We start from the raw sequence: 26,308 nt of genomic DNA, 5'->3' as shown, positions 1-26,308 counted from the left end.
AGATATGGAAGGGCGAGTTCTGTGAGATTTTCTCCCTCCTCCCGTTAGAGGACTTTATTGACCTCAAGGAGGAGGATAAGAAGGATGAGAAAAAGGAGGAGGAGGAGAAGAAGAAGCGGTACCGCAAGATACCGAAGTCCTTTGGTAATTGGTTGCGGGCTTTTTGTGTGCTGGCTAGCGTGCTCGGCGAAAAATCGCCGGGGTTGTGCTCGTCTTTGTTCTGCTATTTGGATGGCATTTGGGAGGCGTACCGGACTTACGGGGGGTTGGCCTGGTGGAGGTACGACGAGCAGTTTCGGCAGCGGCTGGCGGCTAACCCGGGTATGCGGTGGGACCAAATGGATCTGCCGCTCTGGATGAAGCTAATGATGGCGCAAAAGGCGCAGCCCTTTCAGAGCTCGGCCGGCGCCAGGGGGCAGTCCGCCTCGTCGGCCACCTTACAAAAGGGTTTATGCTGGCTCTATAACGAGGGCCAATGCAAATGGGGAGCCTCCTGTCGTTTCAAGCATGAGTGCTCCGGCTGCGGGGGAGCTCATGGGCTCAACCGCTGCTTTAAGAAGGGTAAGTCCGGAGGCGCCGGTGCGGCTGTCGCGCCGGGGGGAGGGGGTGCATCCGCTTCCCCTGGGCCTAACCCCAGTGAAGCTAAGCGCGATGGAGCCGTGGCTAGGCCGCTACGGTAACAGGGCGGACGCTGCGGTGCTCCTGGCGGGTTTTGCGGCGGGGTTCTTTATTCCGTTTCAGGAGCGACGAGGGGGTCAAGGGAGGCTGCGCAACCTGAAGTCTGTGGATGACTTCCCGGATGTGGTTAGGGAAAAACTGGGCAAAGAAGTCGGACTGGGCCGCATGGCAGGCCCGTTTGTGGTGCCTCCGCTGGAGGGCCTGCGGGTTTCCCCACTTGGGGTGGTCCCCAAGAAGGAGCCGGGTAAATTTAGACTCATTCACCATCTCTCATACCCAAAAGGGGAGTCGGTGAATGACGGTATTCATAAGGAATTGTGCTCGGTGTCATATGCATCTTTCGACCGGGCGGTCGATTTGGTCCGGCGGGCCGGGCATGGGGCCCTGATGGCTAAGGTGGACATCGAGGCCGCGTTCCGGCTGCTGCCGGTCCACCGGGACTGTCATCACCTGCTGGGGTGTTTCTTTGAAGGGGCCTACTTCGTGGACTTGTGCCTGCCCATGGGCTGTTCCATTTCGTGCTCCTATTTTGAGAAATTCAGCACTTTTCTCGAATGGGTGATACGGGTGGAAGCGGGGAGTCGTCTTATTGTACATTATCTAGATGATTTTCTGTGTGTGGGACCGGCTGGTTCCCTGGATTGCCTGCGCCTGCTGCGGACGGTTGAGTGGGTGGCGGGCCAATTCGGGGTTCCGCTGGCGGCGGACAAGACCGAGGGCCCGACCACGTGTCTGAGTTTTCTAGGTCTGGAGATTGACTCTGGGAGGGGCGAATGCCGGCTGCCCCGGGATAAGCTGGCGAGGCTTCGAGGGGCGGTGGCCGCTGTTGCTGGGGCGCGCAAGGTGACTCTGGTGCAGCTACAATCTTTGATTGGGTTGCTCAATTTTGCGTGTCGGGTCATCCCGATGGGAAGGGTGTTTAGTCGCAGCTTGTCGGCCGCTACCGCGGGGGTTAGGTCCCCGCACCATTTCGTACGGGTGTCGGCGGCCATGCGAGCGGACTTGGGCATCTGGGATGCCTTCCTGCGTGATTTTAATGGGACGGTGTTGTTCCGGCAGGAGGGCCAGTCATCGGCCGAGCTGGAGCTTTTTACGGATGCTTCGGGCAGTGTAGGCTTTGGGGCATATTTCGGGGGCTACTGGTGTGCGGAGCGGTGGCCGGACTCTTGGGGTTCGAGCCCTCTTATGCGCAACTTGGCTTTCTTGGAGTTGTTCCCGTTGGTAGTTGCAGTAGCGTTATGGGGTGACAGGCTGCGTGATCGGAAAGTGGTGTTTTTCTCAGATAACATGGCGGTGGTTCACGCGGTGAATCGCCAGTCGGCGGCCTCAAGGCCGGTGGTTCAGCTGCTTAGGCGACTGGTATTACTGTGTATGTCCCGAAATGTTGTTTTTCGCGCGCGCCATGTTCCCGGCTATTTGAATGAGGTGGCTGATGCTCTCTCGTTTTCAGTGGTCCCGTTTCTGGCTGGCGGCGCCGGGGGCATCGAAGGAAGGGCTGGCTTGCCCGGACGAGATTTGGCAGCTGGGGGCGTCCTGCTTGGAGGACTCGTGAAGGCTTCTCTGGCACCGGCCACTTGGGCCTCGTACAGTAAGGTTTGGGGCTTGTGGGAACGATCACTGGATGGGTTGGCCATGGACAACGGGGAGGCCCTGCGGGACGCTTTCTTGTGGTACACCTGTCAGTTGCTGACAAAAGGGCCGTCCCCTGCCGTGGTGGACAGATCCATGGCGGCGATGGCGTTTTGGTTTCGGTGGCATGGGAAGGAGGACTTTACCAAGACCTTCGTCATCAGGCAAGCCCTGAAGGGTTATCGCAAGGGGCGCAGGGCGCCGGATACCAGGCGCCCGGTGTCGGTGCGGCTGCTGGGGGATTTGGTGGGTATATTGCCTGAGGTTTGTTTTGATGGGTTTGAGGCTTTACTGTTCAAAGTAGCGTTTGTTTTGGCGTTTTTCGGGGCATTCCGAGTAGGGGAATTGGTGAGTGCTAGTAAGCTGGCACAAGGGGGCCTGCAATTTTCGGGGGTCCGTCTCCTGGATAGGAAGGTAGTGGTGCACCTTGGCAGGTCCAAAACGGACGTCCGCGGCGTGGGCCGGGACGTGACACTGGGGGCCTTGCCGGGCTCGGCTTTGTGCCCGGTGGCTGCTACGGTGGAGTATCTGGCGCGGAGGCCAGCGGTAGGGGGCTTTTTATTGGTACATGCTGACGGATCGTCCCTTTCTCGGTTCCAGTTCACGAAAGTTTTTCGGTTGGGCTTGGGCAGGTTGGGGCTTCAAGCTGCACGATTTGGGACGCACTCGTTCCGTATTGGGGCGGCCACGGAGGCTGCACGGTTGGGATTGGGGGACGAGGTGGTGAAGAGGATCGGGAGGTGGGAATCGGTAAGATTCCGTTCCTATGTCCGGTTGGGTCTATTGGATTAATGGCATGGGACTGTTTTGTATTTCAAAATTAAAAAAAAAAAAAAAAAAAAAAAATAACCATCAAATTTAAAAGGTTTTGTGTTATGATATGAGGGGTTAATGGCTATGTTGGGATGTTTCGCTGTGTTGGTTGGGGATGGGGTAGGGGTCTCTGTTGGACTTCCCTCATCATTTGTTTTCTCCCCCCAGGACGTGTGGCATGGATCGTGGGCCATTCGTTTGTCTTCTGGGCCGAGAGGAGGGCCGCAGCTCGAGCGCAAGGCCAGCAGCTGGGTTTTCCGAGAGGCCAGTTGGCAGTTCGTTGGTTTGGGTATCGGGGTTTTTGCTGGGGGGATGTTTGTGGGAAACTGTTTGGGATGCTGGCAGCAGGGTACACGCCAGACGTGCTGGTATTACATGCGGGGGGTAATGACCTGGGCCTTACGCCGCAGCGCCGGCTGGTGAAGTGGATGAAGCAGGACATTAATAAGTTGAGGGGCCTGCTTCCGGGGGTAATGTTGGTCTGGTCTGAGATTGTCCCGCGGCGCCGGTGGCGGCACGCTCGGGATACGGGGGCTATGGAGAGGTGCAGGAAGAAGGTGAATAGCTTGATGGCAAGCTTTGTGCGGAAAGTAGGGGGTGTAGTGGTACGGCACCTGGAGTTGGAGGAAGGGTTGCCAGGATACTACCGCTCGGATGGTGTTCACCTCTCGGATGTGGGTTTGGACCTGCTCAACTTGGGTTGGCAGGATGGTATAAGGATGGCTCTGTTTCTTCGGGGTGGCGGAGCTCAGACAGCTTAAGGGGTCAAGGTCTGAGCTTGTGGCGGGACGGGGAGCTGAAGGAGAGGAAATAGGCTCCCCTGGATGAACGTGAGGTGGAATAAACAGATTGTGGTCATCGGTGGTTGAGAGGTTTCGAGTCCTGGAGGTGGCTCAGAACCTGGTGGGGCAGGGGTATCCGGGTATACCCCTGCCGTGGTTAATGGTGGTTGGCACTTTGATATAAAGTTGGTGTATGTTATAATTATGTATATGTGTTATTATATGGGGGTCATTGCCTTTTGTATGGTAGCCGAAGGAACAGGATGCGAGGGGGCGGAGTATGGGGGGCAATGACCCATGTTTACCTGTTAATTTATTATCGATATTATTATTATTATTATTATCATTATTATTATTATTATTATTATTATAATTATTGGTTAATAAAGCTGTGGACAAATTTCCCCATACTACTTAGTGTCTGTGTATTATTGGGTTAGGTTATGGGGGTGGTTTGTCCTGGATTCCGACTGCCCAAATGGCGACTATAGACCTGTCATGTGTACTAACACGGGACGGTGTCTGTATAATAATGTATATTAACACGGGGACGGTGTCTGTATAATAATGTGTATTAACACGGGGGCGGTGTCTTTATAATAATGTATATTAACACGGGGACGGTGTCTTTATAATAATGTGTATTAACACGGGGGGCGGTGTCTTTATAATAATGTGTATTAACACGGGGCGGTGTCTTTATAATAATGTGTATTAACACGGGGACGGTGTCTGTATAATAATGTGTATTAACACGGGGACGGTGTCTGTATAATAATGTGTATTAACACGGGGACGGTGTCTGTATAATAATGTGTATTAACACGGGGACGGTGTCTGTATAATAATGTGTATTAACACGGGGACGGTGTCTGTATAATAATGTGTATTAACACAGGGATGGTGTCTATAATAATGTGTATTAACACGGGGACGGTGTCTTTATAATAATGTGTATTAACACGGGGCGGTGTCTTTATAATAATGTGTATTAACACGGGGCGGTGTCTGTATAATAATGTGTATTAACACGGGGCGGTGTCTGTATAATAATGTGTATTAACACGGGGGGCAGTGTCTGTATAATAATGTGTATTAACACGGGGGGCAGTGTCTGTATAATAATGTGTATTAACACGGGGCGCTGTCTGTATAATAATGTGTATTAACACGGGGCGCTGTCTGTATAATAATGTGTATTAACACGGGGCGCTGTCTGTATAATAATGTGTATTAACACGGGGGCGCTATCTGTTTAATAATGTGTATTAACACGGGGCGCTGTCTGTATAATAATGTGTATTAACACAGGGGTGCTGTCTGTATAATAATGTGTATTAACACGGGGCGGTGTCTGTATAATAATGTGCATTAACACGGGGGGCGGTGTCTGTATGATAATGTGTGTTAACACAGGTTATGGTGTCTGTATAATAATGTGTATTAACACGGGCGGTGTCTGTATAATAATGTTTATTAACATGGGGCGGTGTCTGTATAATAATGTGTACTAACACGGGGACGGTGTCTGTATAATAATGTGTATTAACACGGGAGCAGTGTCTGTATGATAATGTGTATTAACACGGGGGCGGTGTCTGTATAATGTGTATTAACACGGGGGCGGTGTCTGTATAATAATGTGTATTAACACGGGGGCGGTGTCTGTATAATAATGTGTATTAACACGGGGGCGGTGTCTGTATAATAATGTATATTAACACGGGGCGGTGTCTGTATAATAATGTGTATTAACACGGGGGCGGTGTCTGTATAATAATGTGTATTAACACGGGGGCGGTGTCTGTATAATAATGTGTATTAAAACGGGGCGGTGTCTGTATAATAATGTGTATTAACACGGGGGGCGGTGTCTGTATAATAATGTGTATTAACACGGGGCGGTGTCTGTATAATAATGTATATTAACACAGGGGGCGGTGTCTGTATAATAATGTATATTAACACAGGGGGCGGTGTCTGTGGCGAAACCGACCTCACCACGTGTCCTTGGAGGGGGCTGCTTGCCTGCCTCTTGCCTTTGGACTATGGCCCTGGGAGATTGGGCCCTTTTACAAAACGTATTCGGCCCTAACAGAGTGCATGTCACTCATTCTGGCCCTTTAAACACAGTGGGGCCATTCGGTACTTACCCTGTGTGAGCAGTGATACCCCCAGATAGCTATGCCATGGAGCCTATTCATATAATGAAAGACTATGGGAAAGACTTTGGCTCCATGGCAATTAAACTGTATGTAGCGGACCGTTTCAGCATAAAAGGGGAAAAATCCGTTTAGGCGATAATCCCCTTTGCTAGAGACAGGCACAGCTACTGCAGAACACCAAACTCCCGATCTGGATACGAAATAACACTCCGAACTGGAACAGCTGAACAAGAAAAGCATACAATCCGCTTACACTCTTGGCAGTCAGCTTACAATCCAATTCCCCCCAAGAACGAGACGACACTTCATTTTGAGGGTTAAACAGGAACTCTGGACTGGCTCCTCCAGCCTGGCTTTTATTACAATAATCCACATACAGGCCACACCCAGGGGGAGGCATAAAATAACCAATTCGAGATATGGTACAACCCACACATCCCCTCCCCTTAGCCTGAGAGATAATCCACTTATTATACAGTTTAAAACATAACTTTTACACAATATCTGTAACTTCAAAACCATACATCATATTCGCATAAAAATACATATTCACAATCAATCCATTCGGGGGAACAACATACTCAAAAATTGCATGAATCAGACCAGGGGTTCAAAAGTTACTAAAAGTATATTTTGGGCCCTGGCTTGCAGCATGGCACAATCTGGCTCAAACAGAAGTAAAACATCCCCCACAATGCATCCCGGCTTCCTCCCTTCTGCCCTGGAGATAATTGGAGAAGTAATCCAATTATCTAGGACTAGAGTCAGACTCCATTAACCACATGGTTGCAAAAAGACAGTAAAAGACATAAAATTACATACTGATACATTTAACACATAAAACACACATTTCTACATATCCCCAGTTTAACTGAACACATAAATACCTACATAATATTTAAGACAGTATTACTGTGATATGTTACAAAGTCTTAAAGGGACATTAGTCCCAAAAGTCCCAATATGTCCATCGCTGATTTTAAAGGGCCAGTAGCAGCAATATAAATTATTACATGCCCAAATATAGTTTTTAAAGTGCAATATGTCCAGGGGCCATAGTCAGCGGGCAGGAGGCTAGCAACCAGGCCTCTCCAGTTCACAGTGGCGAAGTTGGTTTCGCCACACTGTATTTGTGTGGTCTGCGTGCCATTCACCTAATAATGTGCACGCAGACCTGAGCTATCTGGGGATATGTAACATGTCTGTGTTTGGTGTAATAAAAGTAACTTTATATATTTTAAAACATAATCCTGTATTTAGGTCCCCACATGTGTAATGGAGTTTTGTCTTTGACCTGGGAGATAATTGGATTACTTCTCCAATTATCTCCAGGGCAGAAGGGAGAAAGCCAGTATGCATTGTGGGGATGTTTTACTTTTACTGTTTGAGCCAGATTAAAATACTGCCAGCCAGGGGGAACAAAAGATACTTTTACTAACTTTTGAACCCCTGGTCTGATTCATGCCATTTTTTAATATGATGTTCCCCTGAATGGACTGATTGTGGATATGTATTTTTATGTGAATGTGATGTATGGTTTTAAAGTTACAGAGTATGTGTGGAAACTGTATTTTTACTGTATGTAATAATTATGTTAATTGCTTATCTGAGGGGAGGGGATGTGTGGGTTGTACTGTTACTTGATTGATTATTTTATGCCTCCCCCTGGGTGTGTCCTGTATGTGCACAACCGTAATAAAAACCAGGCTGGGTGTGCCAGGACCTGAGATTCTGCTTGACCCTCAAACCGATGTGTCATCTCGTTTTTGGGGGAATTGGGTTGTATGCTGACTGCCAGGAGTGTAAGCGGATTATATGCTTTTCCTGTTCGGCTGATTCCAGGGTTCGGGTGTTTCCAGTTCGGGAGTTGGTGAATTCGTATAGTTTGCAGTTCGGGAGATTGGTGCTTGCAGTTTGCTGCTGGTGTATGGAAAAGGGGGATATCGCCTAAACTGGGTTTTATCCTTTTGAGTGAAACGGTCCGTTACAGTGTCTGTATAATAATGTGTATTAACACGGGGCGGTGTCTGTATAATAATGTGTATTAACACGGGGCGGTGTCTGTATAATAATGTGTATTAACACGGGGGCGGTGTCTGTATAATAATGTGTATTAACACGGGGGCGGTGTCTGTATAATAATGTGTATTAACACGGGGGCGCTGTCTGTATAATAATGTGTATTAACACGGGGACGCTGTCTGTATAATAATGTGTATTAAAGGGGGGTGGTGTCTGTATAATAATGTGTATTAACGGGGGGCGGTGTCTGTATAATAATGTGTATTAACGGGGGGCGGTGTCTGTATAATAATGTGTATTAACACGGGGGCGCTGTCTGTATAATAATGTGTATTAACGGGGGGCGGTGTCTGTATGATAATGTGTATTAACACGGGGCAGTGTCTGTATAATAATGTGTATTAACACGGGGGAGCTGTCTGTATAATAATGTGTATTAACACGGGGGCGCTGTCTGTATAATAATGTGTATTAACACGGGGGCGCTGTCTGTATAATAATGTGTATTAACACGGGGACGCTGTCTGTATAATAATGTGTATTAACGGGGGGCGGTGTCTGTATGATAATGTGTATTAACACGGGGCGGTGTCTGTATAATAATGTGTATTAACACGGGGCAGTGTCTGTATAATAATGTGTATTAACACGGGGGGCGGTGTCTGTATAATAATGTGTATTAACACGGGGACGGTGTCTGTATAATAATGTGTATTAACACGGGGACGGTGTCTGTATAATAATGTGTATTACACGGGGACGGTGTCTGTATAATAATGTGTATTAACACGGGGACGGTGTCTGTATAATAATGTGTATTAACACGGGGACGGTGTCTGTATAATAATGTGTATTAACACGGGGCGGTGTCTGTATAATAATGTGTATTAACACGGGGCGGTGTCTGTATAATAATGTGTATTAACACGGGGGCGGTGTCTGTATAATAATGTGTATTAACACGGGGGCGGTGTCTGTATAATAATGTGTATTAACACGGGGGCGCTGTCTGTATAATAATGTGTATTAACACGGGGACGCTGTCTGTATAATAATGTGTATTAAAGGGGGGTGGTGTCTGTATAATAATGTGTATTAACGGGGGGCGGTGTCTGTATAATAATGTGTATTAACGGGGGGCGGTGTCTGTATAATAATGTGTATTAACACGGGGGCGCTGTCTGTATAATAATGTGTATTAACGGGGGCGGTGTCTGTATGATAATGTGTATTAACACGGGGCAGTGTCTGTATAATAATGTGTATTAACACGGGGGAGCTGTCTGTATAATAATGTGTATTAACACGGGGGCGCTGTCTGTATAATAATGTGTATTAACACGGGGGCGCTGTCTGTATAATAATGTGTATTAACACGGGGACGCTGTCTGTATAATAATGTGTATTAACGGGGGGCGGTGTCTGTATGATAATGTGTATTAACACGGGGCGGTGTCTGTATAATAATGTGTATTAACACGGGGCAGTGTCTGTATAATAATGTGTATTAACACGGGGGGCGGTGTCTGTATAATAATGTGTATTAACACGGGGACGGTGTCTGTATAATAATGTGTATTAACACGGGGACGGTGTCTGTATAATAATGTGTATTACACGGGGACGGTGTCTGTATAATAATGTGTATTAACACGGGGACGGTGTCTGTATAATAATGTGTATTAACACGGGGACGGTGTCTGTATAATAATGTGTATTAACACGGGGACGGTGTCTGTATAATAATGTGTATTAACACGGGGCGGTGTCTGTATAATAATGTGTATTAACACGGGGCGGTGTCTGTATAATAATGTGTATTAACACGGGGGCGCTGTCTGTATAATAATGTGTATTAACACGGGGGCGCTGTCTGTATGATAATGTGTATTAACACGGGGGCGCTGTCTGTATGATAATGTGTATTAACACGGGGGCGCTGTCTGTATAATAGTGTGTATTAACACGGGGACGGTGTCTGTATAATAATGTGTATTAACACGGGGGCGGTGTCTGTATAATAATGTGTATTAACACGGGGGCGGTGTCTGTATAATAATGTGTATTAACACGGGGGCGGTGTCTGTATAATAATGTGTATTAACACGGGGGGCGGTGTCTGTATAATAATGTGTATTAACACGGGGGGCGGTGTCTGTATAATAATGTGTATTAACACGGGGGCGCTGTCTGTATAATAATGTGTATTAACACGGGGGCGGTGTCTGTATAATAATGTGTATTAACACGGGGGGCGGTGTCTGTATAATAATGTGTATTAATACGGGGGCGGTGTCTGTATAATAATGTGTATTAACACGGGGGCGGTCGGTGTCTGTATAATAATGTGTATTAACACGGGGGCGGTGTCTGTATAATAATGTGTATTAACACGGGGGCGGTGTCTGTATAATAATGTGTATTAACACGGGGGGCGGTGTCTGTATAATAATGTGTATTAACACGGGGGGCGGTGTCTGTATAATAATGTGTATTAACACGGGGGCGGTGTCTGTATAATAATGTGTATTAACACGGGGGGCGGTGTCTGTATAATAATGTGTATTAACACGGGGGGCGGTGTCTGTATGATAATGTGTATTAACACGGGGGCGGTGTCTGTATGATAAAATGTGTATTAACACGGGGGCGGTGTCTGTATGATAAAATGTGTATAAACACTGGGGCGGTGTCTGTATGATAATGTGTATTATCACATCTCCGCTGGTATTACAGGTAAATCCACAGTCAGCGCTGAAAAGTAAGGCAATATCCCCAATCCTCCCAATAACCGGACGAAACAGTCTGGGAGTCAACTAGCAGCTTTATTCAGAACTTCCAGTATTTATGCAAGTCCCCATGCAAGGGTTTCCTTACTGACAAAGCAGGGGTGATACAGTAAGGGACTACATGGGGGACTTAACATTTGGTACATTTTTCCCATCAGGCACCGCTGCACGAGAGGGATACTCCCACTGAAATATACTGTTAAGTGAATTATCCCCTCGTGCAGCAGAACTGGCATTTCACATTAAAATCTGTAACTTTAACAATATTCGTCTTATTTGCACGAACAGGCGTTAGGTCGATAGCTGGGGTACATTTCGTGGGAATACCGCTCAGATCCCAGCTAAACTAACCGAACGCCGCACGAAATACATTCATCTATTTAATTCATTTAAAAAGTACCGAACACCAATGGGTCCCACAATAGAAGAAGACCGGAGCTCCCGAACAGCCTGGAAGTACAGCGGTGTTCGTGCCGTCGAGTAGCCGTTTTTAGTTCCATGCACTCTGTAACGGAATGCAGTAGTATAGTCCACGATTTCCGCTGGTATCACAGGTAATCCACAGTCAGAGTTAGAAAGAAAGGCAATATCCCCAATCCTCCCAATAACCGGACGAAACACAGTTTGGAAGTCAACTAACTGGCTTTATTCACAAGCTGCATATTTATACAGTTCCCCATGCAAGGGGTTTTCTTACAGAGGTTCCAGGGGTTTTATCCCAGCATGCAGTATAATTCTCCCAGCAGACCCTGCTGCACGAGAGGGATACTCCCACTAAAATGGACGATTAAGTAGATTATCCCCTCGTGCAGCAAAACCGACAATTTACATTAAAATACAGTTTTTATGTTTTATTCGGTATTTTGACCGGGCCGAACGTTCGGTAGATAGCTGGGATCGGAGCGCATCTTTTGAGAGAATACCGCTCAGCTCCCAGCTGAAATAACCGAACGCCGCACCAAATAAAGTTATACATGGAAGTTCCCCTCAATCTGTCGATCGTATTTAGGGGAACGTTCCTACCGAACACCGGACTCCCGAACGGCCTGGAAGGGCAGCGGTGTTCGCGTCGTCGAGTAGCCGTTTTCAGTTCCAGGCGCTCGATGACAAAACACCGCTGAAGAATGGCGAATCCAAGATGGACGACCGCCGCATGGTCGGTAGTCGAACGACGGACACCTAGGAGAGCCTCTAATTACCGATTGCAACATTGTTGCAATCGGTTAACAAGTGCCACACGAGTCTAAGTGTGTGGTCTATCAGGGGAGCCCGGATTCGTTTGACGAACAGCCCGGATAGTCGCTGTTCGTCGAACGAAGTGTTCTGCATGCTGGTAGCTTACGGCTGCCAGCATCCGAACCACAATAATACAGTATACATACAACATAATATACACAGCACACAATACAGCCTACAGACAACCTTCTACATTGCAGTCCAGAAGTGGCTAGGTTTGCCACACACTCGACGACCAAACACCACTGGGGGAGACAAAGGATCCAAGATGGCCGACCGCCGCGTGGTTGGTAGCCGAACGACGGCCACCTAAGAATCCACTTAATTACCAATTGCAACAATGTTGCAATCGGGTAATTGGTGCCACACGCCTCTAAGTGTGTGGGCTTGTGTTCGGTACCTAATTCGTTTCACGAACAGCCGGTAAAGTTGCTGTTCGTGAAACGACCATGTAAATGCTAGCGGCTTTCGGCTGCTAGCATACGAATACCATGGGAATACATGCAACCATACATTTAAAGGCGGAATACAAAGTACATTCAATTACAACATATCAGCAGTGTGTAGGACAACCTTTAGGGAACGAGTTCCATAGTCTGAAGTGGCTAGGTTTGCCACAATGCTCCCCCCAGAACCAAGCCGGCATACACAGTCTGATCCCAACGGATCGGCTTGGGGATGTCCGGAGTACCCACAGATCACTTTTCAAGTTCAGTTTGTCTAGATAACCTGTCAGCGTTACCGTTTTGCTTCCCTGGCCAGTAATGAATAGTAAAGTCAAAAGGCTGCAGCGCCAAACTCCAGCGCAGCAGCCTGGCATTGTCCCCGGCCACACGGTTTAGCCACACCAACGGGTTGTGATCTGTGAGTAGGGAAAAAGGTTGTCCATACAAATACGGCTGTAGCTTTTTGAGGGCCCACACCACGGCCAGGCATTCTTTCTCAATGGCGGCGTAGCTTACTTCACGGGGCAACAACTTTCGGCTCAGGTAAGCTACGGGATGTTCTCCGCCATCTGCTCCAACTTGGCTCAGCACTGCTCCCAATCCAAACATTGAAGCGTCTGTGTGAACAAGAAATCTTTTGGTTGGATCAGGAGCAGCAAGTACAGGGGCATTGGTTAGAGCAGTCTTTAGTTGCTGGAATGCCTGATCACACTCTGGGGCCCAGATAACCTGTCAAGGAAGGTTTTTGTGGGTCAAGTCAGTCAGGGGTTTGGCCAGGGCACTATAATTGGGCACGAATTTTCTATAGTACCCTGCAGTACCTAGAAACTGCTAGTACTTGGGTCTTTGTCCTAGGGGTGGGCAATTTTGCTACTGCTTCAATTTTGGCTGGTTCGGGTTTTTGCTGCCCGCTCCCCACCCGGTGGCCCAAGTACTGTACTTCTGCCATCCCTATATGACACTTGCTGGGTTTCAGTGTTAACCCTGCCTCTCCGATACGATCCAGAATGGACCCTATATGTTGTAGGTGCTCTGCCCAGGTTTGGCTAAATATGGCGATGTCGTCTAAATATGCACATGCATATTCTTGGAATCCATCCAGTAGCCAATCTACCATCCGTTGAAAAGTTGCCGGGGCGTTTTTCATCCCGAATGGCATGACCCTAAATTGATACAGGCCAAACGGGGTGACAAACGCCAACTTGGGGATGGCATCTTCGGCTAGTGGGATTTGCCAGTATCCCTTACACAAATCTATGGTAGTGAGATACTGGCCATGTGCCATCTTATCCAGCAGCTCGTCTATCCGGGGCATCGGGTAGGCATCAGACACTGTTTTGTCATTTAGCCTCCGATAGTCGAGACAGAAACGTGTCGTGCCGTCCTTCTTAGGTACCAGCACTACCGGGGATGCCCAGGGGCTATCGGAAGGTTCAATAACCCCTAGCTGCAACATTTCTTCAATCTCCGTCTTCATATGTGTCCTGACTGCTTCAGGGACACGATATGGAGTCTGCCGCATAGGTAGCTGTCCCGGGGTTTCAACTCGGTGGGTGGCCAGCGGAGTGTACCCAGGCAAATTGGAGAAGGTAGCCCCTTTGGCTGCAATCAGCTCTTGTACCTGTGCACGCTCCTGAGGGCTTAGCCGCTCCCCCAGCTGAACCCCTTTGGAGGGCTCTGTCTGTTCTTCCTGTTCTTATAGGTCAGGTAGGGGCAGATTCTCCTGATCCTCAGAGGCGGAAGCGCATATCGCCGCCACGTCCTCTATCCTCTCATGGTAGGGTTTGAGCATATTCACATGGAACATGCGTCTCTTCCCTACCCCTGAGCAGGGGCCAATCACATAGGTGGTGTCACATCTCTGTTCCACCACCTGGTATGGGCCTTGCCAGATGGCCTGCAGCTTGTCTGTGCGGACAGGTTTTAAAATCAAAACCTTCTGTCCCACTTGAAAGCTGCGGTCTCTGGCTCCCCTATCGTACCAGCGGCGTTGGCGTTGTTGTGCAGGAATCAGACCAGGGGTTCAAAAGTTAGTAAAAGTATCTTTTGTTCCCCCTGGCTGGCAGTATTTTAATCTGGTCACACAGTAAAAGTAAAAGCTCCCCACAATGCATCCTGGTTTCCTCCCTTCTGCCCTGGAGATAATTGGAGAAGTAATCCAATTATCTCCCAGGTCAAAGACAAAACTCCATTACACATGTGGGGACCTAAATACAGGATTATGTTTTAAAATATATAAAGTTACTTTTAATACACCAAACACAGACATGTTACATATCCCCAGATAGCTCAGGTCTGGATGCACATTATTAGGTGAATGGCACCCAGACCACACGAATACTGTTTTTAAAGGGCCCAATCTCCCAGGGACCATAATCACATGGCAAGAGGCTGGCAAGCAGTCCTCCACTTGGTTCTTTTAAAGGGGTATACACATACATTAACAGTGGTTATACATACAGGACAATATATAGTGGCTGTATTTGCCACAATGCTCCCCCAGAACCAAGCCGGCATACACAGTCTGATCCTAACGGATCGGCTTGGGGATGTCCGGGAGAGTACTCACGGATCACTTGTCAATGTCTGTTTGTCTGGATAACCCATCGGCGTTGCCGTTCTGTTTCCCAGGGCGGTAGTGGATGGTAAAGTCAAAAGGCTGCAGCGCCAAACTCCAGCGCAGCAGCCTGTCATTGTCTCCTGAAACCCTGTTCAGCCACACCAACGGGTTGTGATCCGTGAGTAACGAGAAAGCTTGTCCATATAGATAGGGTTGTAACTTTTTGAGGGCCCACACCACAGCCAGGCACTCCTTTTCAATGGCGGCGTAGCTCACTTCCCGGGGTAAAAGTTTCCTGCTTAGATAAGCCACTGGGTGCTCGCCGCCATCCGCTCCGACTTGGCTCAGTACTGCTCCCAATCCAAAAATAGAAGCGTCTGTATGAACGAGAAATCGTTTAGTTGGATCGGGAGCAGAAAGTACAGGGGAGTTTACAAGAGCCGTTTTTAGTTGCTGAAATGCCTGTTCGCACTCTGGGGCCCAGGTTACTATCTTAGGTAAGTTCTTGCGGGTAAGATCCGTGAGGGGTTTGGCGAGGGCGCTGTAATTGGGCACAAATTTGCGATAGTACCCTGTGGTACCTAAAAACGCTAGCACCTGGGTCTTAGTGCGGGGGGTTGGCCACTTGGCGACGGCCTCTATCTTGGCCGGCTCGGGTTTCTGCTGACCGCTGCCTACCCGGTGTCCCAAATACTGGACCTCGGCCATGCCTATGTTGCACTTGCTGGGCTTGAGGGTGTCACGGTGGCGGTTCGATGCCCGGGACCCAGACACTGTCCGGGCGGCGGTGCATGGACCGGGACCCAATATGCCTGATGATCCGAGTAGGAGTCACAGCGTGGAGGTGGATTAGCAGGGTCTGGTGCAGGGTAACCGCACGCCCCCTGGTGTTGAGCACCAGCATTTGTGCGGCCACAAACCAAGACCCTGTAGCAGCTTAGTGGAAGCCAGAGCAGACATATGCTGAGATGTATCCAGTACTAAAAACAAGATAAAGCTAGGATAGACACCAAACAAGAAAACAAGACAAAACTAGTAGAACCCAGAACCAGAGAAGGATAGTAAGCTAAACCCAGAACATATACACAAGACATGAGGAAAACAAGAACATAACATGGGCAAGACTAGACAGGACTGTACATGGACTGGGTATACAAACTAAAACAAGACAAGATATATTAGGCAAAACAAGAGGAGGCATAACTAAGCACTAATGAGAAAAGTATGGGGATTTAGTTACACTATATGATCATACATTGCATAAGCCTGCCACAACGCCAATGTACCCCATATTCGGCAGGTCCTACACTGCCTAATGTTCACTAAAAGGACCATACTAGACCAAAAGTACTTACCTGCAAGAAAGAGCAGAAGTCTTGAGCAGCTGCCAGCAGGAACTCTGGAACCAAAGGGAAAATGGAAAACAACGGGTGTGGCAAAAAACAAACATTTAAATGAAACCAAGAGACTGGGAAATCCAGGGACGGAATATAAGAATGAACCCAGAAACCCAGCAATAAAGAAAACCAGACATAGACTAGAAAACCAAGCAAGAATAGCAAAAAGAGTACTGGATACCAGAAGCCAAGTCCAGACATAGAACAGAGCAGCGCACATCATGACATAACGCCCCTCGTAAGGAGCAGACTCCGGACGCTCCAAACAGCTCCCAGGCAGAGACCAGGAATGGTGAGCGGATCCTGCAACGAAGTCCTCTCGACTTCCTCGGAGGCACGGATCCCCCACCGGAAAGGCCTCCTGCATAGGAACCACCAGCAGCGAATGATGGTCACGCCAGAACAGGAGCACTGCCACAAAACCGGAATCGGAACCAGGAACAAAGCATCACAAGATGACGCCTGCAGAGACCACCGACTGCTTAGCAGATCAACCCCCTCCAAGACAGGAATCAGACAGACTCAACTAGAATGAGGAAGTAATCTCCAGCAGACTGGTCCAGATACAGGAGCTCTTGTATGCTCAAACAGGAACTAGAACAAGAAGCAGAACAAGATGACACCTGCAGAGACCACCGAACTGCTTAGCAGATCGACCCCCTCCAAGACAGAAATAAGGAAGCCATCTCCAGCAGACTGGTCCAGATACAGGTACTCTTGTAAGCTGCATAATCCAGGCAGGACAGGATACAGACAGGGCAGAACAGGAAAGCTGCAAAGTCCACTCCACGAACTCCAAGTGCCTATGGCCATACTGTCAGGGTGGCGGTCCGATGCCCGGGACCCAGAATCTGTCCGGGCGGCGGTGCGTGGACCGGGACCCAATATGCCTGATAATCCGAGTAGGAGTCACAGCGTGGAGGTGGATTAGCAGGGTCTGGTGCAGGGTAACCGCACGCCCCCTGGTGTTGAGCACCAGCGTTTGTGCGGCCACAAACCAAGACCCTGTAGCAGCTTAGTGGAAGCCAGAGCAGACATATGCTGAGATGTATCCAGTACTAAAAACAAGATAAAGCTAGGATAGACACCAAACAAGAAAACAAGACAAAACTAGTAGAACCCAGAACCAGAGAAGGATAGTAAGCTAAATCCAGAACATATACACAAGACATGAGGAAAACAAGAACATAACATGGGCAAGACTAGACAGGACTGTACATGGACTGGGTATACAAACTAAAACAAGACAAGATATATTAGGCAAAACAAGAGGAGGCATAACTAAGCACTAATGAGAAAAGTATGGGGATTTAGTTACACTATATGATCATACATTGCATAAGCCTGCCACAACGCCAATGTACCCCATATTCGGCAGGTCCTACACTGCCTAATGTTCACTAAAAGAACCATACTAGACCAAAAGTACTTACCTGCAAGAAAGAGCAGAAGTCTTGAGCAGCTGCCAGCAGGAACTCTGGAACCAAAGGGAAAATGGAAAACAACGGGTGTGGCAAAAAACAAACATTTAAATGAAACCAAGAGACTGGGAAATCCAGGGACGGAATATAAGAATGAACCCAGAAACCCAGCAATATTTCCTAATCATCTGGTTCCTCAACTATTGGAACTGTTTTTGTGGCCTTGGGGCCAGGAGCAGGCTTGAACACCTTCCTGGGTTCTGGGCAATCATTTTTGAAGTGTCCTTTAGCTTTACAATTAAAGCAAAATCCATCCTCGGGTTTGGTGCCTTTTGGGACAGGTCCGGGGCGGGACACCATGAGAGGAGCTGAACTGGGCCTTCTAGGAGTCTGGGCAGATTCCAGACCCCTAGCAACTAGGAGTAAGGTATCCAGAGGGACTACTTTATACTCAGGGCGTGCAGCAATGATTCCCTTGCGTATGGAGTCTTTGACACCTTGGACAAATGAACCAGACAGCATTTGAGAATGGATCTTGTCTGTGAGATCAAATCCCAAATCTGTAAACAGTTGAAACAGTCTTGCATGAAACTTTTCCACTGATTCTCCTTTTTCCTGTACAATATCAGTAAGGCCAGCAGCCTGATCTGCAAGTTTGTCCTTAGCCCATTCCTTTAACTGGTTGCAGAATGCTACTCCGGAGGGGTAATCAATGTCACTTATAAGCAAATCTGTACTGAGGTGGCGGGCAATGCTGGGCCAGTATGCATCTCCGGCTTTGATAGCACAAATGCTCAGTAAATCACGCCATGCAGCGGAATAAGTCTTTTGAATTTGAACTATCCCTCGGTAAAAAGGCATAGGTTGCTTTTCTGGGTCAGGGAGTGATTTCATGAGAGCACTAGCCTGAGTAGGATTAAAATAAACATATTTAGGAGGGGCCTGATCCCCTCGGCCCGTATGTCCGAAAGGATCATCGAGGGAACCGCGAGGCGGAGGCCCCGTGGCATCCGGTGAGCCCCGGTATCCATGAGAGCCGGTCTCTTCATACTCATCTTCGTCTGTGACCAAGACCCCTCTGGGTAGTGGGGCCACTTGAGGTGTCAGAACCGGGGGGAATGCAGGAATCCCAGATGCTGGGGTGGCCAGTGGATTATGAGCTTGGGGTGAGTAGTCACCGGGAAGTACCGGCATTAGGGGTGCTAGATAACTGGGGGCCGCCATATTGGAGGCGTGAAAGGAAGCTGCGTTAGGGTTAAGGGAGGTAGTGGTGGCCATGTTGGATGTGGGCACATCCGGGGTAGACTGTGCCGGATTGGGTGTGAACGGGGTCTGGGGAGTGGCTTGGGAAAGGAAGTAGGCTTGGTTTGGATAGGGCAGGGCCATGTGGTAAGGGAAGGGGTATGGCCAGGCCATGTGGGCAGGGGCTGAGGTGGAACCTGGGGAGGGCGGGTTAGTTGGGCAGGGATTAGGAAAAGAGGAGGAATATCCGGGGTATGGAAATGAAGCTGAAGGGGTGGGAACTTGGGCTGTGGGAGGAATAGGCAGGAGAGAGGACGGAGAGAGAGATTAGCAGAGGCGGGTGTAGTAGGAGGAGCCGGAGTGGGTGTAGTGGGATTGACAGTAGCGGGTGAGGAGGGGTTAGGGAACTGGGTGGATGCAAGTGGGAGGGTAGGATTATTGACGGAGAGAGAGCGTAGAGAAGGAATGGCGGATGAAATTTTGGATTAGACAGAGAAGGTAGTGTAGGGATGGATGAGGATGATGGGAATGATAGGGATGATGAGGGGGAAAATAAAGATCCATCAGAATTCAGGACCGGACAAACAGGGGAAATGACGGGATGGGTGATGGGAGGATTGGGAGTGGGGAACATGGTCAGCTGGCTGTCACTTATTGCTGACTGAACCTTGGGGATGGACATCCCCTGGGCGCCATTTTGGGGCGCTGGCTGAGGGAATGCCCCAGCAACATAATTATTATGATATACATACAATTTTACACCTTTGTGATCTATTTCTTCTTCAACCCAACCTTCCTGCTGAATAGCTCTTGCTACTCTATACCAGGCTTCTGCAGTACGTAGTAAATCATTATCTGTAAGCTTGCCTTTCTTCTCTGTCAGTAATCTACGCCAGCTTTCTGGCTGCAATCTACCACATGAAGGCACAGCAATTTTACACACTTTAGCAATCTTTTCAACTCCCTTAACCATCTCCTCACCCTCTCTGTCTTCAACTAGATCACACGCTAGCCAGCCCTTACCGGGCTTTCCCAATCCCTGTCCCATTCCCCCTATAAAAGGCGTCCCAGATATAGAGGAAAGAAGGTTTTAAACAGAGTGTCTACAATGCTCGACTGCCACTTGAGATGGTGGGTCCCCCCAAGTGCGTCTTCCCAAAACGTAGACTAGTCACTAATTCCGCCTACCCGAGGTAGCCACGGATTGGAGCGAGGTGAGAAGTGTATGACCAATCACTTCTCTCACAAGAGAAATAGGAGTGGAAAGTGTAAATAACACAGGAAGTAGAGTAAAAAGTAAAAGTAAAGTGAAAGTAGAGACAGACACAGGAGTTTGAATGACTCCCAATTAAAACAACAATTCAATAAAAATACAGTGCATGCATCACAGTTCAAATAAATTCAACAATAATCCCTTTCCTTTACTCATGTGGCCAAAGCCAACTCCCTCAACCTCGTAGTGTCCCCGCTCGGAGAATGACTTCCTCAAGTCTCACTACCAGCGGCCACGGAAAACAGCTAACACCGGCCCGAGATCCGTATGCCTCCCTCGTTACAGCAGTCCACTAAGTGTGGCCACCACTATCCTCACCCTCGTAGCGCCCCTACGGACCCACCCGTAAGTCTCACTACCCCGTGGTGATGGAGACAGCAATGCCTGCCCGAATCCACACACCACAAATAAAATTGGAATGCCACCAGCCTCAGCGCTCGAAGCTGGAGGGTACCACCTCTCTGCAAGCAGAGCTATGTGCACAATGAGGCTAGCTAGGCTATCAAAGTGACACGATGGGGAATCCCCAGGAAGCAGTGAGTCTACACCCTTCCACAGACTCCCCCCACCTCTTTTTCCTTACTGCTGCAGCTACCCAGCACCTAAAAGAGGTAAACAGGCAAAGAAGACCCCCAGGAAAACTTCCACAGGTCCACCCCCCTTTATCCCAAAAGGGGTACACAGATAAACACTCTACCCGGGCACTTAAGCTAAAGACAGACCAATACAAACACACCCAGGCAACAGATAGACTAAATGCAGGTAAACAGGTGGGTAACAACAATAAGGCACCGGGCAAGATATTACCTGTCTTTGATGTCCTCCCGGTAGCAGTCACAGACACTGGGACGGGTCAATCAAAGGGGCTGGAACATACCGGGATGCTGCAGGCTCAACCGTGTATTCAGAGGTGATCAATCTCCTATCCTTCCCCCAGGATTCCTCCGTCCAGCAGCGTCTTCCTTAGGACGGCTTACCGGCCAGAGGCCATAGCCCGGTGCCCCACATATGGGCGCCAAATTGTTATAGATTATTTTAAATAAACAAATATGTTTAAATGTCTATCTGTTCCTGTCCAAATCTGAGATGATTACCGTATTTTTCGCTCCATAAGACGCACCTCACCATAAGACGCACCTAGTTTTTAGAGGAAGAAACCCAGAAAAAAAATATTCTGAACAAACTGTCCCATAGTGTTTCTTACTATGGGATAGTTTGTACAGAATATTTTTTTTCTCCCCTGTCCCATAGTGTCCCCCCCTTCCATAGTCTTCTCCTCTCTCCCATAGTCTTCACCCACCCCCTCCCCATAGACTTCATCCACCCCCTTCCCCATAGTCTTCACCCACCCCCTCCCCATAGTCTTCACCCACCCCCTCCCCATAGTCTTCACCCACCCCCTCCCCATAGACTTCACCCACCCCCTCCCCATAGTCTTCACCCACCCCCTCCCCATAGTCTTCACCCACCCCCTCCCCATAGTCTTCACCCACCCCCTCCCCATAGTCTTCACCCACCCCCTCCCCATAGACTTCACCCACCCCCTCCCCATAGTCTTCACCCACCCCCTCCCCATAGTCTTCACCCACCCCCTCCCCATAGTCTTCACCCACCCCCTCCCCATAGTCTTCACCCACCCCCTCCCCATAGTCTTCACCCACCCCCTCCCCATAGTCTTCACCCACCCCCTCCCCATAGTCTTCACCCACCCCCTCCCCATAGTCTTCATCCCCCCCCTCCCCATAGACTTCATCCCCCCCCCATAGACTTCATCCCCCCCCTCCCCATAGACTTCATCCCCCCCCCTCCCCATAGACTTCATCCCCCCTCCTCCCCATAGACTTCATCCCCCCCCCTCCCCATAGACTTCATCCCCCCCCTCCCCATAGACTTCATCCCCCCCTCCCCATAGACTTCATCCCCCCCTCCCCATAGACTTCATCCCCCCCTCCCCATAGACTTCCATCCCCCCCCTCCCCATAGACTTCCATCCCCACCCTCCCCATAGACTTCCATCCCCACCCCTCCCCATAGACTTCCATCCCCACCCCTCCCCATAGACTTCCATCCCCCCCCTCCCCATAGACTTCATCCCCCTCCCTCCCCATAGACTTCATCCCCCTCCCTCCCCATAGACTTCATCCCCCTCCCTCCTCATAGACTTCATCCCCCTCCCTCCCCATAGACTTCATCCCCCTCCCATACTGTCCCCCTCCCCTTGTCCTATAATTACTTACCTGTCTTGCAGCGTTGGCCGGCAGCACAGGGCGCACCGCGGTAGTGGAACTTGAATTTCATGTTCCGGTTTCCGGCGGGACTGAAAGGAAGTGTGCACAAGCTGAGTGCGCACTTCCTTTCAGTCCCGCCGGAAACCGGAACATGAAATTCAAGTTCCACTACCGCGGTGCGCCCTGTGCTGCCGGCCAACGCTGCAAGACAGGTAAGTAAAGCATCATATTCGCTCCATAAGACGCACAGACATTTCCCCTCACTTTTGAGGGGAAAAAAAGTGCGTCTTATGGAGCGAAAAATACGGTAAATTGCGTATACGCAGAAGTAAGTTCACACTGACACACGGAGTTCAGGTTAAAAGCACTTCGAGAAAATTTAATGGCATCTGCTTAAAAAGCGGGCTCGCAGACCCTTATAAGAGCGAAATTGCATCATCATTGAATATCAAGATAACAACAAATAAACATCATTAATTGGATTAGGTGTTAAGTGGTTATGTCAATGTCCACCCATCAATATTATTAATTGGCTCAAGTACTAAGTGGCTGGCTAGGTGTCCTCCCACCGGGAGGTGGCGTCATTCTGGACACGGGTGTGGACAGATGGCTCAAGCGCCATCTTACCCAGCACAAGATTTACTCGGTGGGAAGGGGGGCTTGGGCGTCATTTTGGGTAGTTAGTGATGTCAGACTCTGGGTCAGGTTCAGGGTCTTTTTTATGAAAGAACATTTCATAAGAGCGGTTTCTCATGGCCTAGCTATAGTATACTTTGTTTCATATTACAGGAACTTGATAATTCCGGTGTTAGTCATGTCCTTCTAGAAAATACATTCTCTATTCAATATTCTAAATGCTGTTAGGAAAATCTGTCATGTAATGTAGTTAAAATGGAGTTAGTACAAAAATTCAATACAGGATCAATAAAGGTTTTTAATAATTCTACATCAGTCTGGCGTAGGGGGGTTTGGTCCAGAGTCTCTACTTTGTGGGTGGCTAGGGGGGTGTATCCGGGTAAGTTAGAGAAAGTGGCCCTTTTCTCCCTAATTAAGTTTTGGACTTGAGTCCGTTCTGGGGCGGTTAACCACTCCCCCAACTGTATCTCTCCCAAATCTCCAGTCTGGCCCTCCTGGTCTAAGAGATCGGGGAGAGGTAAGTTGTCGAAATCCTCGGCTGCGGACGCGCAGATCGCAGTGACCTCCTCTGTCCGCTCTTGGTAGGGCTTGAGCATGTTCACGTGGAGCATGCGTCTAACCCCTGTGCCGGTGACCGGGCCGATCACATAGATGGTATCGCATATTTGCTCTACTACCTTGTATGGGCCTTGCCAGGAGGCCTGCAGCTTGTCCTTGTGGACGGGTCGTAATATGAGTACTTTTTGTCCCACCTGAAAGCTGTGGTCCCTGGCTCCCCTATCGTACCATCGGCGCTGTCGTCGTTGGGCCGCCTGGAGGTTGTCGCGCACAGTCTGAGTCAGGGCCTCCAAGCGTTCCCTAAACTCCAGTACATATGGCACGATAGGGGTACCATTAATGGTCCCTTCTCCCTCCCAATGTTCCCGGATTAAATCGAGGGGGCCCCTCACTCTCCTCCCGAACAGAAGTTCGAAAGGGGAGAATCCGGTGGATTCTTGGGGTACCTCCCTATAGGTGTCATGCCTTAACTATGATATCCTCTTACTTCCTGGTTCCACGGAGCCTAGCCACACCCCTTTATGACACGGTCTCCTTATTTAATCCGACCGCACCAGCTGATCGACGCTGGATTATTGAACTACGTTCCGTACTCACGAACCGGCTACAACTTCGTTGTGAAAGCCTTCTGTTACCGGACCGGACTGGAAGACACTTCAAGTTCCCTTCACCTCTCCTCATCCACGACTAAAGCTGAACTCTCTTCACTTATGATAACCGCCTCTGAGGAGATCTCGGGAACCAGTGTTCTATGTGCCGGAAGCTAAGTAAAACCTCTGTGATAAGCGTTACATCTCAAAGCCGTTATTTCCTGTCTCCAAAGTCCTTCTATAAAACAACCCAGTTACAGCTATCTTCAACTCATTCACTATACAAGTTAGCTGCATCTGTCTTGCTTCAGTTAAATGCTATGGAACAGCTATTGTAACTTCTTATCACCTAATTCGTTAATACTACTAAGAGACTCTTTCTGATTCAGTGTCTGCTAATTACTATCGTTTACTACTTAAAGCTACAGTGAATGTAATTGTGGACTTCAGTTATCGTTTACTACTTAAAGCTACAGTGCCTGTAATTGTGGACTTCAGTTATCGTTTACTACTTAAAGCTACAGTGCCTGTAATTGTGGACTTCAGTTATCGTTTACTACTTAAAGCTACAGTGCCTGTAATTGTGGACTTCAGTTATCGTTTACTAATTAAAGCTACAGTACCTGTAAATTGGACTTAACGTCACAATATCTTCTACTTTTTATAATAAATATTCAAACTATAAGAAATCTGCAGTTGTGTTCCTTCATAACAAATGTTTAAACGTGACAATAGGCGAACATTAAGTGGGGAAGGAACCTTTCCCAGTCTTTCTGGGTATCCATGAACCTTCGGATCATCTGTTTGAGAGTGCCGTTGAAACGTTCACAGAGCCCGTTGGACTGGGGGTGGTATGCGGAGTTCAAAATTTGTTGCACCCCACATAGTTTCCAGAGCTGGTGCATCACTTCGGCGGTAAACTGAGTACCCCTATCCGAAATAATTTCCCGGGGAAATACCACGCGGGAGAAGATTCGCATTAGGGCATCAGCTACCGTTTCGGCGTGCACATTGGTCAGGGCCACTGCCTCAGGGTATCTGGTGGCGTAGTCCACTACCGTTAGCACATATCTCTTACCGGAGGGGCTAGGTTTAGCTAGGGGCCCTATTATATCGACTGCGACCCTGCTAAAGGGTTCGTCAATTATGGGGAGGGATCGTAGCCGGGCCTTGTAACGGTCACCCCTCTTCCCTACCCTTTGGCAGGTATCGCAGGTCTGGCAGTACCGCCGCACATCTTGGGAGATACCTGGCCAGAAGAAATTCTGGGTTAACCTGGGCTTGGTCCGGCTAATCCCTAAGTGACCCGACAAGGGTATATCGTGCGCGATGCGCAGCAGCTCCAATCTATATTTCCGTGGGACAATTAATTGCTTAATGGGTATGGGGATCGCTTCGGCTATCACTTTCTCGGCTTGGCGAAGAAGTCCCTTATCCCAGATATACCTTTCTCCCTCGAACCCGGCCTGATTTTTGTCTATCCGGTCTTTGTACAGTTTTAAAGAGGGATCTAGAGCCCAAATGACCCAAATTCTAAGGGGGACGCCCAGGGAGTGACATTAGGCATGGGGGGTACATTGCTTACCTGAGCCTCAGAGTGGTTAGGTGGTGCTGTGGTGCGAGCCTGTTGTCGAGTTACAACCGGATAAGCTTCTCGTATATTGGATTGGGGAACAAAAGCTGAAGTCAGCTCCCCCAAATCGTTGCCCAAAATAACATCCGCTGGTAAATCCTGCATTAGGCCCACCTCCACATTTCCATTCCCCGCTCCCCAATTCAGGTGTACCTTGGCAGTAGGTATCTTATAGATTGCTCCCCCTGCTACACGTACTGCCACACATTC

This window comes from Pelobates fuscus, chromosome 1 (assembly GCF_036172605.1).
Source record: "Pelobates fuscus isolate aPelFus1 chromosome 1, aPelFus1.pri, whole genome shotgun sequence".
Lineage (NCBI taxonomy): Eukaryota > Metazoa > Chordata > Amphibia > Anura > Pelobatidae > Pelobates > Pelobates fuscus.
The sequence above is the reverse complement of the archived record's forward strand: the minus strand, read 5'-3'. Positions refer to the sequence as shown.